Raw genomic sequence first — 7,500 nt, forward strand, 5'->3', positions numbered from 1 at the left:
CTGTGACGCTTGCCGTAGGCTCCGCCCCCAGAATGCCGTATAAATACGACGAACGAACTTTGGAGAGCAGAGATCGTAAAAGAGAGATAACCAGTTAGTCACAGGGAGATATCCTCAGGAAGAGCCACAGATCAGAGCATCAGTGAGAGATCAGCAGCAGAGATCGTCAGAGAGAGACTAGAGACGAAGGAAGGCCCGACGAAGGATCAACAGAAGAGTTGTTCGGGAGTTGGTTGGATATTGGTCTAGTCGTCTTCAGGAGTGGACGAATTATCTCGTGTTATCTCGACGTCGAGCAGACTTCAGAGAAGAAAAGGTCCTGCTAGAGGTTTTGGGGATTTCCTTCCTTACAAGTAGACTATTTTCTGCAATAAGGAGTCAAGAGGACGTCTGCAAACACCGTTTCTCTCTTTGTGAAGCCACTGCCTCGGATTACCAAATTGACTAGCAAGTATTTGAATTGCCTCACTGTTCCCCCAGTTCATGCAGTGTAAGATTCTATCTTTTTATGTAAATAGGAGATACCATTCTGCATTTACCTATATTAGTAAGCTTGTAAATAAACCTTTGTTGTGTTAGTGTTTCTTTCTAAATTCGTATCCCCAGTTTGAACTGTTGGTGTTGAAATATTTTTTTTAATTATTATTTCATATCGAACCTGAAGCGGACCTCTCTCAGAGGCCGTAACACTGTGTCGACCCTGGCCAGGATATTTCGACACCGTAACATTGTGGCGACCTTGCCTAGGCTATTAACACTTTAACAGTTTGAAACAGGGAGAATATAAAAAGAATCAGAATGAGTGAGATGGTGAAAGAGTTTATTGAGTCAGGTAAGATACTAGGTCTAGAGGGGAATGATCTCCGTGAGCATGGTGAAAAGAAAGAAAGAGAAAAGTATGAGAGAGATGAAAGAGCGGCTGAGAGAGGAAAGAGCGGCTGAGAGAGAAGTAATGAAAATGCAGCAAGAGAGAGAAATGTTGGTAATGCAACAGGAAGAGATCAGGAAGAGAGAGAGAAAGAGTGTATGCATGAGTTGGAAATTGCTCGGTTAAGGCAAAATGCTTGTAACAGTCAGACAGGCGAAACTGATAGGTTAGGTAGGAGTTCAGTGCTGAAATTAGTACCAAAGTTCGATGAGGAAGATGTTACGACATATTTCATGTGCTTTGAAAAGTTAATGGAACGAGTAGGTTCTCCTAAAGAAACGTGGACTTTATATTTGCAGTCAGTTTTGAGTGGTAGGGCGCTTACTGTGTATAGTTGCATGTCTAAGGAGGAATGTGATAATTACGATATCGTGAAAGAAACTGTTCTTAGCGCGTATAGGCTAGTACCAGAGGCGTACCGTAAGAAATTTAGAAATTTGAGAAAGGATGAAAATATTACATATGTTGAATACGGTAAGAAGTTAGATAGGCTGTTTTTTGATTGGTTAACTTCTGCTAAGGTTGAGGATTTTGATGGTTTGAAGAACTTAGTGTTGTTAGAAAACTTCAAAGATAACGTATCCCCCGAGATTAAACTTTATATAGAGGATAGGTGAGAAGTATCTTTTGCAGGAGCAACTAGGCTAGCTGACGAATATAGTCTAACTCATAATTTGAGTGTCAGTAAGAAACGAAATGATCCTTCATATGGTAGAGCACTAAGCAGTAAAGGTTTCAGTCCTAGTAATAGCAATGCGAGTAAAAGTGACTATTCCTGTTATACATACGGAAAACCTGGTCATACGTCTAAGATTTGTAAGAGTAGAATGGCATCTAGTGGCTCAGAATTAACTTGTTTCCGATGTAATGGTATTACGATCTCGACTCTCTAGATCGACAGGTTCTTAAAAATAATAAACAATTGGGTTGTAATGACTGACGACAGGTGACAAACAAAGGAGGGAGGAGCATAACAAATCCAAAGAAAGTTACCTTAAAATTAGTTTATTATACAAAATATACAAAATGTACAAGTGAGTCAGGTCCAGTGATAAACAAAATAAACATACACAATGAATTAAATAATAAAGGCAGCAACAGTAATAATCCAATTAAGTGATTCTTGTACAATTCAACAAACAATTTCATAAGCAGCATAATAATAAATGAGAAATAACACTGAAGCGGCAGCAAAATAGTCAGAGCAAAACGGGAACACTTCTTCAAACGATGAGGACAACAGTCCAATGCCGGACGATCAAGACAGAGCCGATACGACAACCACCTCGTCCTTGGAGACAATATGGACATCCTCCTCGAATGCTGGACGATCAAGACAGAGTTGATACAACAACCATCTCGTCCTCAGATACAGTATGGAGGTCCTCCTCGACCACTGGACGATCAAGACAGGGTTGTTACAACCACCAACTCGTCCTCAGATACTCCGCTGCTCTGCTGCCAAGACTCTGCCTCTCTGAACCTGACTGGTAATTCTGCCATCCAGAACCTGACTGACGAAGTTTGACGCCATCCAACAGACGTCAACTCGCCAGCAATTAAAAAACTAAAACAAAGGAGGCAACAATCCACCAAGGGAACAATCGACAAACGATTGTTCCTAACAAATGGGAAAGGGCATTTAGCGAGGAATTGTGCAGTAGAAAGGAAGGACTGTAAGAAACCAGTGTCTCTAGTTAACCTTTCGTCAAGTAAGGATGATGTGAAGAGAGAAACTAGGAAAATTTTTGGTGAATTTCTGTCGGAAGGTGTAGTTTCCTCTCTTGGAGAAGTAGATTCGAGAGAAGTAGTCTTGCTTCGGGACACAGGGGCTGCTGTCTCACTGATTCGAAGAGAGAGTGTGCCGAACAGGGCAGAAATCAATATGGAAGAGAAAGTCATGTTAGGTGGATTTCCTAACACTTGTGTTCTTTGTCCTTTGTTGAAGTTGAATTTAGAAAGTCAGGTAGTGTCAGGAGAAGTAAAACTTGGAGTTGTGGACAGTTTGCCCATCGAAGGCGTTGACATTTTTGCCGGTAATGACTTAGCTATATCCAAGAATGCGAATCCTGTTGTGAGGAATATTCCAGTGCCTGAAATGGTAGTAACTAGGTCGGGTTTAGATACAGACGTAGACTACAGTCATAATAAGTTCGTGGATTCGAACGAAAGTAAGTTTGTGGATTCGAACGTGAGTGAGTTCGTGGATTGAAACGAGTGTAAGTTCGTGGATTCGAACGTGAGTGAGTTCGTGGATTCGAACGAGTGTGATAGAGGTAGGGAGGTTGATCTTGGCATGAGTGTGGCTGAGAGACCGGACTCTATCGAGGTTAACAGTGATAGCCAAACGGTAGGTGTAGCTGTCGAGAGTAACGTACTAAATGTACCAGTATCTAGTACTAGTTACAGTGATGAATTAGGCTCTAACATTTTAGATAAGGATGAGCTAGTCAAGTTGCAGAGAGAGGATGAGACACTAACCCGAATTTTTGAGTGTGAGCTGGATGATGATCTCGATGATGTGTGTAAGAAAACTTTTTGTGCAAAGGACGAAGTTTTGTGTCGTTATGTTCGTCCTGAGTCAGGTAGTAAAGAGGAAGTCACAGAACAATTAGTAGTTCCTAGGAAGCTTCGTGAACTAGTTTTGAAGGTAGCCCATGATGAGCAAGGACATTTAGGAGTAAATAAAACTTTCAAGTGTATTAGTAGGGTGTACTTTTGGCCTACAATGAAAAATTATGTAAAGAGGTGTGTTTTAAGTTGTCATGAATATCAAATTGCCGGGAAACCGAATCAAGTAATTCCCAGAGTTCAGTTGTGTAATATTCCTTCAGTAGGCGAATCTTTTGAGAATGTATTTATAAATATGTTTGGAACTTTCCCTAGAAGTAAGGGTAGAGATGATTGCATAACTAATCTTGAGTATTATAAAAACAATCTAAGAGATGTTTGGCAGCTAGATGAGGAGAACAGAAGCGCTTGGCACTTGGCGAAAGAAAACCCGAACGGAAGTCAAGGGGAAACTGAAGGAATACCTGATCTTAGAACAAAAGATAGAAGTTTGTGTGTAAGAGATAAAGTTTTAGTACTAGTCTCGAGAGAAAGTCCCCTTTTAGCTTATAAGTTCGAAGGTCCTTTTTCAGTTTTAGAGAAGAGGGGAAATATACAGCATAGAATTAATGTGGTTAAGAGTAAAGCAAAGTCAGTAAATGTGTCCCAGAAAGAGAAATTAGTTTTGAGAAAGACACAAGAGGTGTCTTAGTCTTTCAAAGTTTTAATCAGAGTTCAGAAAACGGAAATAGTAAGAGAGAAGGATAACGTTATAGTTAGTAGCCTCTAGAGATTTTTCTCAGAATGAGTAGCCTAGTGACCGTTTTCTGTTTTGGCACGAGTGGTTGAGTGGATGAAAATGTATTAAAGCTTTATGCAGAATTGTTTCCCCGCTGTTTAATTCTTGCTTCTCTTTAGAAAAAAAAAATAAAATCAGTTAATTTCATTTTTTTTTTCTCTTTTGGGGGGGCGTGTGATGGTAATTGCTTCCTAGCGACGAAAGATAAAGGAAAGGAGAACGCATTTTCGAGAAGTTCGGCAACAAGGAGGCGTTAGCACATTGTGTTGGAGGTGCCTGTTTTCATGATGGTTCTAGAATCGGCAGGAGTGTAGTGGAACTCGTCTGGCGCCGTCGTTACGTGAGAAACGCCGCGTTTTCTGATGCAATACCTCGTCTAGATTCATCTAGGGAGTCCTAGTAAACTCGGGAGTCTGTGACGCTCGCCGTAGGCTCCGCCCCCAGAATGCCGTATAAATACGACGAACGAACTTTGGAGAGCAGAGATCGTAAAAGAGAGATAACCAGTTAGTCACAGGGAGATCCTCAGGAAGAGCCACAGATCAGAGTATTAGTGAGAGATCAGCAGCGTTGATCATCATAGAGAGACTAGAGACGAAGGAAGGACCGACGAAGGATCAACAGAAGAGTTGTTCGGGAGTTGGTTGGATATTGGTCTAGTCGTCTTCAGGAGTGGACGAATTATCTCGTGTTATCTCGACGTCGAGCAGACTTCAGAGAAGAAAAGGTCCTGCTAGAGGTTTTGGGGATTTCCTTCCTTACAAGTAGACTATTTTCTGCAATAAGGAGTCAAGAGGACGTCTGCAAACACCGTTTCTCTTTTTGTGAAGCCACCGCCTCGGATTACCAAATTGACTAGGTTGTTGTTGTTGGAGTATTAAGCGGCTTTATGCCAGCACGGGCTTTAGCTAATGTAGAGCAGCCCGTAGGTCATTTGAATTATTTTAGGTGCATTGGTGATTTAAGGATATGAGGCGATCTTTTTATTTATGATTTCTATGGAATGTGCAGGTGGAATGGTATGGATTCATAGGTGAAAGGAAAAGTGAATAGGCAAGGTTACAAACCCCTTTAAACCCTAAGGTACCCATTAGTAGAAGATAAAGATCGATAGTAGCGAGTCCTGGCGAGTCAGAGATAGCCAGTAATGAAATAGAAAAATTTATAGTCGTAGAAAAACGGAAAAAAAAAAACGCAACTCTATAGAGTTCAAGTACCATATTTCACTTTACGAAAAAAAAAAAAGCAGAGAGCGTCGATCGTTTAGCAATAGGGAACGACGAAGGAAAAACGAAATATTATCAGTTTTAGAAACAGGATATCAAAAATAAGCGACAGCTTAAGCGGTAGTTAGAGTGACAGTTGAAATATTCGGTCGTTAGACGTAAGGCGGCCGAAAAATGGAGGGGAAAGGAGGATTGTTTAGTAAAAGAAAAAGCAGTTAATGCTATTAACAGCACTTTTCATGTAGCGGCGATCTTTATATTTGAGATCTGTATCTAAAATCTTCTAACAGGAGGTCATCTGGGGAGCTGATCTCTAGGTGCAACAGAGCGTGGACGAGCTCAGAGAACAGCTGATGACCACTGCCACTGTCGTTATTGAAGATGGCTCTATTTAAAAATGCCTCAAACTCCTCGTAGGTCAGCAGGAACTTTCTGATTTGATATTCTCCTACGAGGAAGTATTCGTTTCCGACGTTCGCAGTTCTATATTCTTGTTTGCAGGTCTGAGTTTCGCTGTTATCCTTAGCTACAAACTCCTCTGTTTGTGTTCCTGCTTCTTTATACAAAACAGGAGCTACAGTCGATGTCTCTATCTGCATTTCTTCTTCAACTGCGTCTTCTGTCTGGGTTACTGCTTCGGCACGAGCAGGAACGACGTCTTCGGCGATGCAGAGGTTAGGGGGGTTGCCGAGGGGTTGGGGGAGTAGGGGGAGGAGGTTGGAGTGGCGGGAGTTTGGCGATACGGAGAGGATGAGGGGGGGGGAGGGGATGTAGTGCCGGGATTGAGGAGGTTGGGAGGAAGGTTGGGTGGTTTGTGGTACAGGAGGTAGGTTCGTTCTAGGATCGAACCTGGGTTGCTGGGAGGTTTCCTGGTCGGTGATGGTTGCCGAGGTCTTGCAGGTGGAGGAGGGATGCCCTTCGCCTTCCAAATCATCTGCAGTCTGATTGGGCATCCCTTAAACCAAGCATGATGTTGCTGGCTGCAGTTGGGCATCGGGCAACTGTGTGGCCCTTTTCCTTGTACTTTTTCAAGCACACTTCTGTCTCGTGTTTTGCACTGCACACTCCACAGATGTGTTCTGATTTACATTCGCTTTTATGATGTCCATACCTCTGACCACTTTGAGCATCTCAGAGGCTCTGGTACGAAGGCTTCGGTCTCGTAAGTGCCAAGAATGCCAAGGCTGACCCTGGCTGGAATTTGGCCCTTGAAGGTCGCTTCTATCTTTAGAGTTTTCTGTCCATCTTTTGCAGTACATCTCTTGGCTTCCATGATGTTGGGAACCTCGAGGACTCTTTCGATAGTGATGTATTTGGGGACTTTGCAAATCATCCCCTTGCTTATTTTTGAAGCAGGATCAAGTAGGTGGCACAGGTTGTCTTTTTTCAGTAGTTCAGCAGCTTTTTGTTCATTGGGAGTAATTATAAATTCTCCCTTAAATTCGGTCTGGCTATGAGGTTGGCTTCTGGATATTTTTCTCAAGGGCCCTGACTGCAGCATACGAAGTCTGGCCCTCGATTGTGACAGCTTTAAACTTCGGAAGTGTTGGAAATTCCACATAACTCGCCGTATTCGGTGCTGAAATCGTAGGGAGCAGGTTATTATTGGTCGAAGTTGGTGGCAAAATCTTCTTGTTTCTTCTTCTTCCTCACAAGGGCGGGTCCTTAGAGGCCATACTTGTAAAAATTATAGGTTTAAATTGACGAGAGTTACGTAACGTGCCTGTGCACGAAATTACGTATACCATTGAATAGGTGGTATTTGAATTGCCTCACTGTTCCCCCAGTTCATGCAGTGTAAGATTCTATCTTTTTATGTAAATAGGAGATACCATTCTGCATTTACCTATGTTAGTAAGTTTGTAAATAAACCTTTGTTGTGTTAGTGTTTCTTTTTATATTCGTATCCCCAGTTTCAACTGTTGGTGTTGAAAAATATATTATTATTTCATATCGAACCTGAAGCGGGACCTCTCTCAGAGCCGTAACACTGTGTG

This window comes from Macrobrachium nipponense, chromosome 15, assembly GCF_015104395.2.
Source record: "Macrobrachium nipponense isolate FS-2020 chromosome 15, ASM1510439v2, whole genome shotgun sequence".
Lineage (NCBI taxonomy): Eukaryota > Metazoa > Arthropoda > Malacostraca > Decapoda > Palaemonidae > Macrobrachium > Macrobrachium nipponense.